Raw genomic sequence first — 13,601 nt, 5'->3', positions numbered from 1 at the left:
CCGACCACAGCGGAAAAGCTCTAACATGGCTGGCGGTGTCTATCAGACACCGCCAGCCATATTAGGATGGCTGTGCTCCTATGCCTTTCCACGGCGGCATTTCCGCCGTGGAAAGGCATACGGTGTTTACTTTGGGGGCCCTTTGTGGGCCCCCATTGGTGAAGGGGGGTGGGGGGTACCTATGGTACCCCTCTGCCTTTGCTTTCACAAAGTGGCAGGCACCACGCGGTGCCTGCAGCTTTGTGCATGCAAAGGTAAACATGCCTTTTTTAACATTGCGGCGTGTGCTGCTTCAAGCAGCACCCGCCGCAATGTTAAATATTCAGGATGTGACCGCCAGGGTGGCGGTCACATCCTAATTAGCACGGAGGGACCGCCGCTGCCCCTGCGCACGGTCCCTCCTCCTCTGGGGTGGCGGATGGACGTAGGTCCGTCCGCCATCCTAATAGGCCCCTTAGTTAGGTAGATATTTAGACAGGTAGAGAAGATGTTACAGGATTTAAAGGAAACAACAGTGGTCCCATGCATATGTAATAAAACACAACCAATAAATATAGATGAAATCGCTTCTATATTTTCAGAAGGACATGTCCAGCCGGACAGAGGTCTTTCAGGTTTACTTAATAAACAAGATTCATCAGAAATTAGAAGTTAGGAATACCTTCCACGATGCCCCTATGTGGTACACAAGCCTGTGCCCAACACTCACGGGGTGATTACAGTTGGAGAAAACAGGAAAGGTTCAAGGCAAAACAAACGTTTTTCTGTTTACATACAAATTACACAGAAAATATCAAGCTGCACCATTACATAAAATCAATCAATCAGATTTGTATCGGGTGCATGAGCAAGTCGACGGCGTTTCGGTTCCATTAAGGAATCATAGGAACCATCATCAGGACAATTAAATACTTTGCCTTTACACTAAACCTCAATTTTGCCTATAAGAAGAGATAAAAAGTATACTTTAGGTACAAAATACATAAAAGAATAAGTAAAGTGACTCTTTGTGCACAGTGCACATGCTCATTCGTCAGGAAGTGAGGTACTACTCATAACAAGGTTGTCGCGGCAGTGACCTTAATCTCAGCTATAAAGCATGCGTCCAGAGTTGCTATAATGTGTCTAAGGGGCATTAGTGGTTGCGTAAGAATTTTGAGCGGAGTGTCCGTGAGCTAAAATTGTGGTAAATGTGTACTTAACACTCGCCGATAAGTGGGACTATTTCAGAATAAGTGGGAGGCCCGCACTGCTTACCGAGGCAGAACGCGTTAGGGCACAGATAGATCAATACTTCTTGATGCCCGGACCAGTCACCCTGAAAACGGATAACGCATGTTAAAACAACCAAGGGCTTAAGACATACCGGCGGTCGGTAGGGAAGACCATGCAAACAATCTTACCACAGTATGGCGTCAGGTTAGCCAGTTTACGCGATCGTAACCGGACGACGCCAGGGCAAGCCTAAGTGAAATAAAGTCCATTTTAGAAACGGAACAGCGGGCTAAAATATAGAGTTACTCCTCAGTCACGGTGATAAACTTACCGATTGCTTCGGTCATGGAGTGTTTCCCTGGCGTGCTCGTGTACTGAGACCAGGAAGTGAAAAGGGGTTGGGTGCGCTGTGATTGGGCAGTGCACGGGAAATGGGGGCATAAGAATAAAGGAAGGACTAAGCTCCAGGGGCCATCTTGAGGTGAACCTTACGTGAGTAACATGCAGAGTGACTTTAAAATACAGATTCATTTCAAGGAAACATTATCAGTGAATCGCTCGTTTTTGAACAGCGTCAGGAAAAGATTAGGTCAATTCAGATTAATGATGTCCACTCCTCTTGCAGGTTCAAGCCGGAATTCAGGCTATCCGTCTTCAGTATCCACTTTAACTCCTCTTTGTTGAGCATCCGACTCAGGTCACCACCTCTAGGTGGTATAATGATCTGTGTGATGACAGTCCAACGGATCTCATTTTCAGTGTGTCCCTTGTCCAAAAAATGTTCAACCAAGGGAGCGTTGGGGGTTTTGCACCTAATGCGACTGCGGTGCTGGGATATCCGCAATTTAATTTTTTGTTTTGTCTGTCCGACATAAATGCAATCGCAAGGGCATAAGATCGCATAAACAAGATTACAACTGTTACAGTTAGTAAAGGTGCATAAATCATTTTTTACATCCCTGTACAAAAATTCTTTTCCCTCTATTGTAAAATCACAAACTACACATGAGCCACATTTAAAATGACCCCTTACGGGTGGTAATGACCAATGGTCATGCAGTGTAACATTCTTCCCCGGTGTAGCTGGTAATGCTGCCCTCACTAGTTGATCTTTCAAACTTTTGTTTTTCTTGAAGGCAAAGAGAGGAACTTCCCAGTTAAGGGGGCCTGAATTCAGAATATGCCAGTTTTTCCTTATGCATTGCGTTACCCGATGAGAAATGGCAGAGAAAGTGGTTACACATACTGTTTTCACATCAGTAATTTTTGGTTTAGGCTCTAGCAAAGTGTCACGAGGACAGTACCAGGCCCTTTTCATAGAGTTCTTGACCAGGCGTTTGGGGTAACCTCTGAACCTGAGTTTCTCTGACAGGGTGTTCGCCTCTAGGAAATAGTCCTCTTTCTTATAACAGTTCCTTCTAAGCCTTAGGAACTGTGAGTAGGGAAGGCTATCCCTTAGAGCTCTTGGGTGACAGCTCCTATAACTAAGCAGGGTATTCCTCTCTGTGGGCTTACGAAATAGGGATGTGTATAAAGCCCCCTCCTGATGTTGAATGTTTAAATCCAGGAAAGGGATACAATTTTTATCAGAGGTTAAGGTAAATGTCAGCCCATTGCAATTGTTATTAAGCCAGTGCGTCAGTCCTGAAAGATCTTCAATAGAGCCACCCCAAATTAAAAAGATGTCGTCTATATAACGTTTCCAGAGTAGTAACCCTTGATGGAATGGGTTACTGCTAGAAAGAATAATGTGAGTTTACAACCAATCCATATAAAGAATTGCCAGAGTTGGTGCAAAAATGGCTCCCATGGAGCAGCCCCGTACCTGCTGGTAAAATTCTGAGTCATAGAGAAAGAAATTTTGAGTCAAACAAATTTCCAGAAGCTGTATAATGAATAGGGTGGGGACCCTATGGGGACGTACCCTGGTATCCAGAATGCTTTTCATTACAAATAATGAGTCTTTTTGGGGGATATTCGTATACAGCGACTCTACGTCTAATGTACATAGAGTCTCGTGTATAGGATCAAAGGGATAGTTCTCAATCAAGCTGATCACATGCATGCTGTCCCTAATATAGCAAACAGTAGTCGGCACAAAATCCCTCAAAAAGTAGTTTACATAGTGGCCCAGTGGTTCCAGAACCACTATGTAAACTACTTTTTGAGGGATTTTCTTTCTCTATGACTCAGAATTTTACCAGCAGGTACAGGGCTGCTCCATGGGAGCCATTTTTGCACCGACTCTGGCAATTCTTTATATGGATTGGTTGGAAACTCACATTATTCTTTCTAGCAGTAACCCATTCCATCAAGGGTTACTGCTCTGGAAACGTTATATAGACGACATCTTTTTAATTTGGGGTGGCTCTATTGAAGATCTTTCAGGACTGACGCACTGGCTTAATAACAATTGCAATGGGCTGACATTTACCTTAACCTCTGATAAAAATTGTATCCCTTTCCTGGATTTAAACATTCAACATCAGGAGGGGGCTTTATACACATCCCTATTTCGTAAGCCCACAGAGAGGAATACCCTGCTTAGTTATAGGAGCTGTCACCCAAGAGCTCTAAGGGATAGCCTTCCCTACTCACAGTTCCTAAGGCTTAGAAGGAACTGTTATAAGAAAGAGGACTATTTCCTAGAGGCGAACACCCTGTCAGAGAAACTCAGGTTCAGAGGTTACCCCAAACGCCTGGTCAAGAACTCTATGAAAAGGGCCTGGTACTGTCCTCGTGACACTTTGCTAGAGCCTAAACCAAAAATTACTGATGTGAAAACAGTATGTGTAACCACTTTCTCTGCCATTTCTCATCGGGTAACGCAATGCATAAGGAAAAACTGGCATATTCTGAATTCAGGCCCCCTTAACTGGGAAGTTCCTCTCTTTGCCTTCAAGAAAAACAAAAGTTTGAAAGATCAACTAGTGAGGGCAGCATTACCAGCTACACCGGGGAAGAATGTTACACTGCATGACCATTGGTCATTACCACCCGTAAGGGGTCATTTTAAATGTGGCTCATGTGTAGTTTGTGATTTTACAATAGAGAGAAAAGAATTTTTGTACAGGGATGTAAAAAATAATTTATGCACCTTTACTAACTGTAACAGTTGTAATCTTGTTTATGCGATCTTATGCCCTTGCGATTGCATTTATGTCGGACAGACAAAACAAAAAATTAAATTGCGGATATCCCAGCACCGCAGTCGCATTAGGTGCAAAACCCCCAACGCTCCCTTGGTTGAACATTTTTTGGACAAGGGACACACTGAAAATGAGATCCGTTGGACTGTCATCACACAGATCATTATACCACCTAGAGGTGGTGACCTGAGTCGGATGCTCAACAAAGAGGAGTTAAAGTGGATACTGAAGACGGATAGCCTGAATTCCGGCTTGAACCTGCAAGAGGAGTGGACATCATTAATCTGAATTGACCTAATCTTTTCCTGACGCTGTTCAAAAACGAGCGATTCACTGATAATGTTTCCTTGAAATGAATCTGTATTTTAAAGTCACTCTGCATGTTACTCACGTAAGGTTCACCTCAAGATGGCCCCTGGAGCTTAGTCCTTCCTTTATTCTTATGCCCCCATTTCCCGTGCACTGCCCAATCACAGCGCACCCAACCCCTTTTCACTTCCTGGTCTCAGTACACGAGCACGCCAGGGAAACACTCCATGACCGAAGCAATCGGTAAGTTTATCACCGTGACTGAGGAGTAACTCTATATTTTAGCCCGCTGTTCCGTTTCTAAAATGGACTTTATTTCACTTAGGCTTGCCCTGGCGTCGTCCGGTTACGATCGCGTAAACTGGCTAACCTGACGCCATACTGTGGTAAGATTGTTTGCATGGTCTTCCCTACCGACCGCCGGTATGTCTTAAGCCCTTGGTTGTTTTAACATGCGTTATCCGTTTTCAGGGTGACTGGTCCGGGCATCAAGAAGTATTGATCTATCTGTGCCCTAACGCGCTCTGCCTCGGTAAGCAGTGCGGGCCTCCCACTTATTCTGAAATAGTCCCACTTATCGGCGAGTGTTAAGTACACATTTACCACAATTTTAGCTCACGGACACTCCGCTCAAAATTCTTACGCAACCACTAATGCCCCTTAGACACATTATAGCAACTCTGGACGCATGCTTTATAGCTGAGATTAAGGTCACTGCCGCGACAACCTTGTTATGAGTAGTACCTCACTTCCTGACGAATGAGCATGTGCACTGTGCACAAAGAGTCACTTTACTTATTCTTTTATGTATTTTGTACCTAAAGTATACTTTTTATCTCTTCTTATAGGCAAAATTGAGGTTTAGTGTAAAGGCAAAGTATTTAATTGTCCTGATGATGGTTCCTATGATTCCTTAATGGAACCGAAACGCCGTCGACTTGCTCATGCACCCGATACAAATCTGATTGATTGATTTTATGTAATGGTGCAGCTTGATATTTTCTGTGTAATTTGTATGTAAACAGAAAAACGTTTGTTTTGCCTTGAACCTTTCCTGTTTTCTCCAACTGTAATCACCCCGTGAGTGTTGGGCACAGGCTTGTGTACCACATAGGGGCATTGTGGAAGGTATTCCTAACTTCTAATTTCTGATGAATCTTGTTTATTAAGTAAACCTGAAAGACCTCTGTCCGGCTGGACATGTCCTTCTGAAAATATAGAAGCGATTTCATCTATATTTATTGGTTGTGTTTTATTACATATGCATGGGACCACTGTTGTTTCCATAAAATTGTTCCCCGAGGTCCCTGCCTGACTGAATTGGGGTCCCTTGTTGTTAAAAAGGTACAGGATTTAAAGGGTCACCAGTTATTGACTGAGTTGGGGTTGTTAAATAGTTGCGAAGAAAGGAGAAGGGCGGGGAAACTTTAGGGGTGGGGGTGGAGGATATGTAGATGAAAGATTTATAGCGGGGTTTAGTCTTGTGAGGCATAGGACAAGGTTATGTTTTTTGTAAGATGCACCTGTTTTCAATAAAGTGTCCTTTTTCACACACCTTGAGATTTGATTGTGGTCCATTCTGGGCATGTGGCCCAATGGGGCTTTGGGGAGGCTCGCACCCCCAGGGTTTTTGGGCCAGTGGTGCAGCCTGCGACAAAATGGTTTCTCTATGGGCTGCACTTGGGCTATGTGCTTGGGTGTTTTAACTGGAAGTTTTAGAGGCTGTGTTACCATTTTGTAAGGTGACATGGCAGCCGGAAGTTGGGACAGTTTCTGATCCCCTCCTACCAACCCTTTAGAAGGTAAGATGGGGGGTTATTTTGGTTATTATGGGATGGATGGCCGAATGAATTTGTTGGGTACAGGTGCATCGGGGGAGTGAAAATGCATTGTAATTGGTTGTCACTTGAAGCAGTTTCATGGCGTCTGGAAGCTAGTTCTGTTCAATTTTACAGTTCACTTTATAGTTGGGAACAAGTTACTCCAGGAGCCAATAATAAGTGTAGGATAGGAGATACTTAGTTAGGTAGATCTTTTGACAGGTAGAGAAGAGGTTACAGGGTTTAAAGGGACAACCGTTATTGACTGAGTTGGGGTTGCTAAATAGTTACAAAGACAGGAGAAGGGAGTGGAAACCTTAGGGGTGGTCGAGGGGGATACGTAGATGAAGCATGTATAGAGAGGTTTAGTTTTGGGAGGCAAAGGCCAAGGTTATGTTTTTAGTAAGATGCACCTGTTTTCAATAAAGCAGCCTTTTTCACACAGCTTGAGAGTTCACTGTGGTCCGTTCTGCGCTTGTGACCCAAAGGTTATTCTTTCAATGCGTTACAGGCATGTACTATTTAACAAGCGGCTCCACTGAAGGTTGTAAGGCTGAGTCAGAGATGACTAAAAACAACGTTCATAGAATTCTTGAGCTGGGTGTTTGGGTTAGGTTTTTTATAAATAGTGTTTGATTTTAACACAGGGTTTATTCACTTTTTGTTTCATTCACTTTTTGGTGCTTTATTCATTTTGCGGTGTAAAGGCACATATGCATAAATGAACAGCATGGGTAATTTTTCACTAATTTTCAATTTTAAGTAATTGATAATAGGCACACATATTTTGATAAAATATATGTTTGAGTACAATATGCATAACATTTTACATTAATTTTGAAGAGTCTAACAATTTATACATGGTTCCTGATGGGTTGTTCTAAATTTCCAGTTACCCCTGACGAAGGGCCTGTAGCACAAAATGCATTGGGTGGACTTTAAATCTGGTTACTCAAATTGAAATGTGATACACGGAGCTGTTGGACTAAGCCCAGACGGGCATTCTTGGAGCATTGAAAGATTTTAAATCACATTCTCCCTGTCTGAGCTTTAAATTGAACACAGATAAAAATAAATGAAAAGGATTACTCATAAGATTACTGGATTTTTTACTGAGACAATTGATTGTCTGTATGCAGTGCAGCTGTAAACTGGTGCATGCCGATGCCGCAGGTACTCTTTGTAATTGAATTTGTGACTCCTGAAAATCTCATTGTATCCTGTAACCGTTATAGTCAATGAATTAATCGGGGTAGGAGTAACAAGTGAAGTAGGCCTGCTGAAGTCTTAGTTCATGAATACATATGGTCTCAGCTGTCAGTAAACATGTATAACCTCTTGTAGAATGTTCTTGCTGACCACTAATTACTGTTGGTCTCTTGCTAGGTGAGAGGTGTATTCCACTAAAGCTGGTCATTGCTGCCTGCTAGCATTAATAGACTCACCCACCATGGCTCCATGATATGTGGTAACCCTCCCTGGTATTACTTTGTGAGCTCTGAATATGCTAAGAGAAGCTCTTTGCATTAGTAAGGATGATTTTGGGCAGGTGTAATAGCAAGTGATTTTTTTTTCATCAGGTGTTACTGTCAGCTGCAGCTACAGTTACTCATTAATGATAGATTTAACAAGTGAAGATGTCCCTATAATGAATGAGACCTTTTCTTCTGTCAGCAGGATCTCTATTCCCTGTCAAGTAGATAGTAACCACAGGATACATTTTCTGTGGAATATTTACTTCATCAGCCACAATTTAGTAACATTCAGGTACTGGTTCTTATCCCAGGTTTCTTTTGTATCTGTTACACTTAAAAAGCCCTAAGGGATAAGGGGACTTGAATCTATGGAAGATTTATAAGTACACATGGGTCTTCCAAACACATTAGTATGTCACTCAAATTTGAAATTTGTAGCAACCAGTGAACTGGCCAATATAGGGTACCACTGGTTCATATCACTCCTTTCTAAAGGCACACCTGGCTAGGTTTTGCTAGTACCCAGAGCAGTAGGAATATGTGTGCGTTACTGCAGGTAAGGGAAAGCACACAGTCATCTCATACCCGTCCCCGAGGACCATACACATTAGAAGAAAGCCCATTTGTGAGCACACCTAAACGAGTAGTTGGAGGAACCATGATGTGCCTACCCCAATTGTTTCTACTCAATTCATTATATAGGCAATAGATAATTAATATAATGGGTTTTTATTAAATCCTATCCTATAGTATTATCTAAGTATTACAACAGTCATCTCAACAAGATCAGTACTAACAATGTCACAATAAATTTGGGATAAAAGAACAAAAATACTAAATATTATATTTTGTTAGTGAATTCAAGCCTACCATGGTTGTCAGATCAGCAAAGCTATGTAAAACCACCTGCACTCCTTTTTACGACCCAAGAATGGCCTCTACCTCATCAGATGGGATGTCCTATGAACAAGTACTGCTCCCAGTTTTCTAGAAGCCTTTCTCCCTCTCCTTTCGCCTGGTTATGGCTGTTTCCTCTTTGAACGGCATGCAAACCCATTGTTTGGTGAGTGAGCCTGGCAACCTGTTGTTGGGTGAAGCACTTTCTTTTCAGTTTTATATAGGGCACACTTGAGCCAAAGGTATCAGAGCTCCTCACATGAACACCAGTTGCATTACAGAGGGACACATTCATTTTTTAAGGCACATGGAGATTAGGGGCCAGATGTAGGAGCCGATTTCGGCCGTTACCGACCGGTATATAAGAATTGGCATGTAGGGGCATTTATTTTACAGAATCGGTAAAATTACCGAATCGGTAAATTTACCGATTCTGTAAAATACCGAATCGGTAATTTTACCAATTCGGTAAATCCAAATGTAGGTGGAACTCTTCTGAGTCCCAAAGGCCATACAGATTCGGTATTTTACCACCCAATTCAATTGGGTGGTAAAATACCGAATCCAGGTGTGCATGCACATGTGTGCATGCACACCTATGCCATGTGACAGACAGACATGCCCTTAGGGCATGTCTGTGTGCCACATGGCACACATGCCTGTATTTGGGGTGCTAGAGGGTGTCAAAGTGACACCCCCTGCACCCTGGCAGGAAACGGTATTTACCGATTCGGTAATTACCGAATCGGTATTTCCCATTGATTCCTATGGGCTTCACAGCCCATAGGAATCAATAGGAAATACCCATTCGGTATTTACCGAATCGGTAAATACCGAATATTAAAGATTCGATATTTCAATTTCTAGAAATACCTACATCTCCCCCCTTCATATTTACCGATTCATAAATACTGAATCGGTAAATTTCGGTATTTATGAATCGGTAAATACGAATTACCTACATCTAGCCCCAAGTGAATAAAAGTAGCACTATCATATTGTTATGACAATTTTCACACAATCAAATCTCCTTAGGCCTTCAAGACTTGTACCCCAAGAGTCAGTTAGTAAAGGCCTTTAGTGAGGCACTATACCATATGACATGAGTTTTCATGTATCAAGTAAAGACGAAGTAATAAGGGGCATCATGAGGAAGGAAATCCCTCCAGAGATTGTAGTATTAAGCCTGCCATAAAAAGTACCAAACCCTCATCCTGCTTATCTGATCCCATCCCTTCCACTTTTGCTAAACAACAAGCAAATTCTCTCTCACAAAGGACATTTTGAGACACACAGTGGCAGGGGTTTGTTTTCTAAATATCTCGTCTCTGACCTGTGACAGAGAAGTCATGTGACCCTGAGGTATATATCTTCCTTGTTAGAATGAGTTAGGAGTAGAAAAAATAATTTGGGGTAAAGTTCTCAATCAAGTTAGGGGCTTGTGCACAGATTCACATTTTTTAGTTTTGTCCTTTATTTATTTCTTTAAGAAAGATGTATGTTTAAATAGTAAGATTCTTTTTGTCCGTTGAACACCCCAAATTACAATGATCATTGAGAATAGCCAAAGAAGATTCCTAAATGTGATCAACATGGAATTTATTTTTATAGTGGTTTGTGTAAATGCGGTTTCCTAGATTCTTAATGGCTGGCATAAGCGTTTTCGTAAACAAGGGACAAAGTAGCAGGCCTGGCCAGAGTTTGCGGAGTGACCAAAATACTCTCCACGGAGTTCCGCAAGCGATGGAGTGAGGTAAGTTGCACTGCTGATTTTTTGCTCAAAAGGGTACATCCTTCTGCTACTTGAGATGTTCTACTCGAGTGGCAGCTTCGTCAATGCAAGTGGCAGGTTTCTCAACATGAGCAGTAATGACCTATCGCGACCCCTCGCAATGAGAAATCTCGCCGGGAGATAGTCTAGCATTGGATTTTCCTAGCTCGCTCTTGCTAACTCAATATTGGCGAGCCATGAGAGAGGAAAGAATCTGCTGCACACCAATATGCTGAGATTTTAGAAGCTCCGCGGTCCATGCGGAGTGCAGAGTTAGAATAATTCCACAAACTCCTCAAGGGGAGCAGAGTTTACCGCCCAGGCCTACAAATTGGTCTAATGAACAGAATTGCTTTTTTCATATTGCTTCCCCTGCACAGATCTGAGCCAAGCGAACTAATAGACAAAGACCAGTGGGTCTCTGTGTTTCAAACTTTTGAATGTGATTGAAGAAGCATGTTCCATCCAAATCCTAAATTCTGCTTAGAAAAACATTGCTGAGAGTGATTTTTCAAGAGTGACGCATTGTGATGCAACATGCCCCACACCTACTTAGTTTTGAAACTCTGTCTTGAAGGATTATGCCAGTCATGTAGCCAAGAATATATGAGAGTCATCATTAAAGACGAGAGTGATTTAATTTTTAAAAATTTTTATTTACTGCCAAGGGCCCTTAAATTAAATCAAATTACATAAAATAATGTACAATGTTCACATTCCGAGAGTTTGCACAAGAGCATTTGCAATACAAACATGTTAAACAGTAAGATTTACATTACAAATAGTAAGCAATTTAAAATTCACCATGGCTGTACAGTGTCTATTGAACAATTGCTTAATATTGCTCAAGTTATTATGAGCTAACATGTTATGGATGATATTGGTGAATGATTTGATGTAGGAGCACCAGACCAGGGGGAAGTAGTACTTCGTCATCATTCGAAGTGATCCTCAGCCATACTCCTGAGATGCGGTTGTCGTCCTTCGCCAAATCACAAAAGTCAAATCTTCATGTTTCTCTATGGCTGGTATAGCTTTACTGTTCAATGATTTCTAATGGTTCTCGGGATGTCCTCTGGTGGGATATTGTGTTTCAGCAATGAATGTTTATGAGAAAGGGAGATGGTTAGGTATCCTCAATACATTTTGTCAGTGGTATCAGTCGCAGTGGTCGAATCAAAGACCAAAGAAATGGTAAGTAGGTTGAAACCTGAAAGTTGAAAAGTACAAGGTCAGATAGGTCAAGTAGGCAATTGCCCATCCTCACAGTCCAGCAAGCAATGGAGGCACCAGGAGCTCATAAAATATATTTTGCTCTGTGTTCAACTTTGGCTTACAAAGAATTTGAATAACGTTAACCAAGGTGACGGGGGAGTCAGCACTGAAGAGATTGTGACTCTTCAAACACGACGAGAGGTAAGGCAGTTTATAAAAATGTCTGCCATGCAATATTGTACAGGTGCCTCTTGTCTTCTCCAGTGTCACACCCTGTTGTTTTGAAATCATACAGATTATTTTTAACAATGTGAAACAGGCCTGATAAGTGTCAGTCCTAGGGGTCGATTACGATCTCGGTCGAAACGGAAGCTTTCCGACCAAGATGGTTGGTTTCACTATTGACCCCCTAAATACAATTTCGGTTGTCGGAAATGAAACTGGCCAGTTATTCCAGCTGGCTTCCAAAAGGCTCAAGGAGCCCGTCGGCCTGTCGGAGTCTGGCCCGTAATTCATATGGACGCATTTTTATACCGTCCATATTATGATTAGGGTTCCCTGATTTCCGCTTTGTCTGATTTTTACAGATAACCACAGGCAGAAAACACTGTCTCCCCTGTCTGTATTTATTTTTGAATTTGGAAAAATACAGATAATTTAGCTTCTTTTGAGTGATTCATCATGCTGAGATTAATCACTTTCAGGCCATTAGCTGTACATAATGACAGCAAGGGGAGCTACAAAACTCAATGATATGTCCTTAAATTACTGCATATCTCAACATGTATATGTGTTATTACACTATTTCTTTAATGTGGGTTTATTATGTTTATATTTTTTACTGTGTAATGTGCTAAAACCTGACAGGCATTTAAGTATGAGTCCACATTTATCTGTTAAATAAATGCAGAAATACACGAATTATCACCTCATCTATTTAAACAACACAAATTAAATATGGATAAATACCAATAGGCTGGCCAAAAAATAAATATGGACAAATACAGACGGGAATGTTCAAATAATAAATACCATAAAACCGTGAGACCTAATTATGATGTACGGTTTCCGGGGCAGACTTTCCATGCCGGCTTCCGACAAGGAAAGCCTGTTGGAAAGCGTGTTTGGGGGCCTCTAGCAGGGCCTCTTCTGTTGCGGCCTCCGGTTGGGGTCCAATGGGGCACGTTGATCCCAGCACTGTGTGGCAGGCACCTTGAGGTGCCTGCCACGTGGTGCAGGGAGGAACACAGCCTCCCATTTCGCTATGGGAGCTTGTGCTACAGCTGATTTAGAGCCACAACACATGCTCCCATAGGGAAATGTAAGTATTTGACCGCACCATGTGTGGTTGCATCATAATTAGGCGGTCGGGACTGCCAACTAGAGGTCAGTCGGTCCATGTTTCCTTGACAGTGTTGGGCGGACTCAAGGGGGCAGATAACGATGCTTACTCATGGGCCTCCCCTTTGCATCTGTACCACATTTGCAGAATTATTTTGCTCTTCTGTGCAATCACAAAGCATCCATAGAGGAATTACAGCCAAGCTCTTGGTGGCTCTATTCTCATATGATGAATCTCTGAATTGGTAAAGTAGTTCTCTTCTAAAAGGTTTTACACCCAATCTTCCCCAAAATAGAGGTGTTTCTTTTATGATGATGAGTGATTTGGACAACCCTAACCCGAAATCTCTCCTCCTCCAGCACCAATGGTATGTGATCGCTCAGTCTCGCTAGTTCCATTGTTGGTTAC

This window comes from Lissotriton helveticus, chromosome 12, assembly GCF_964261635.1.
Source record: "Lissotriton helveticus chromosome 12, aLisHel1.1, whole genome shotgun sequence".
Lineage (NCBI taxonomy): Eukaryota > Metazoa > Chordata > Amphibia > Caudata > Salamandridae > Lissotriton > Lissotriton helveticus.
Note: the sequence above shows the minus strand (reverse complement) of the source record.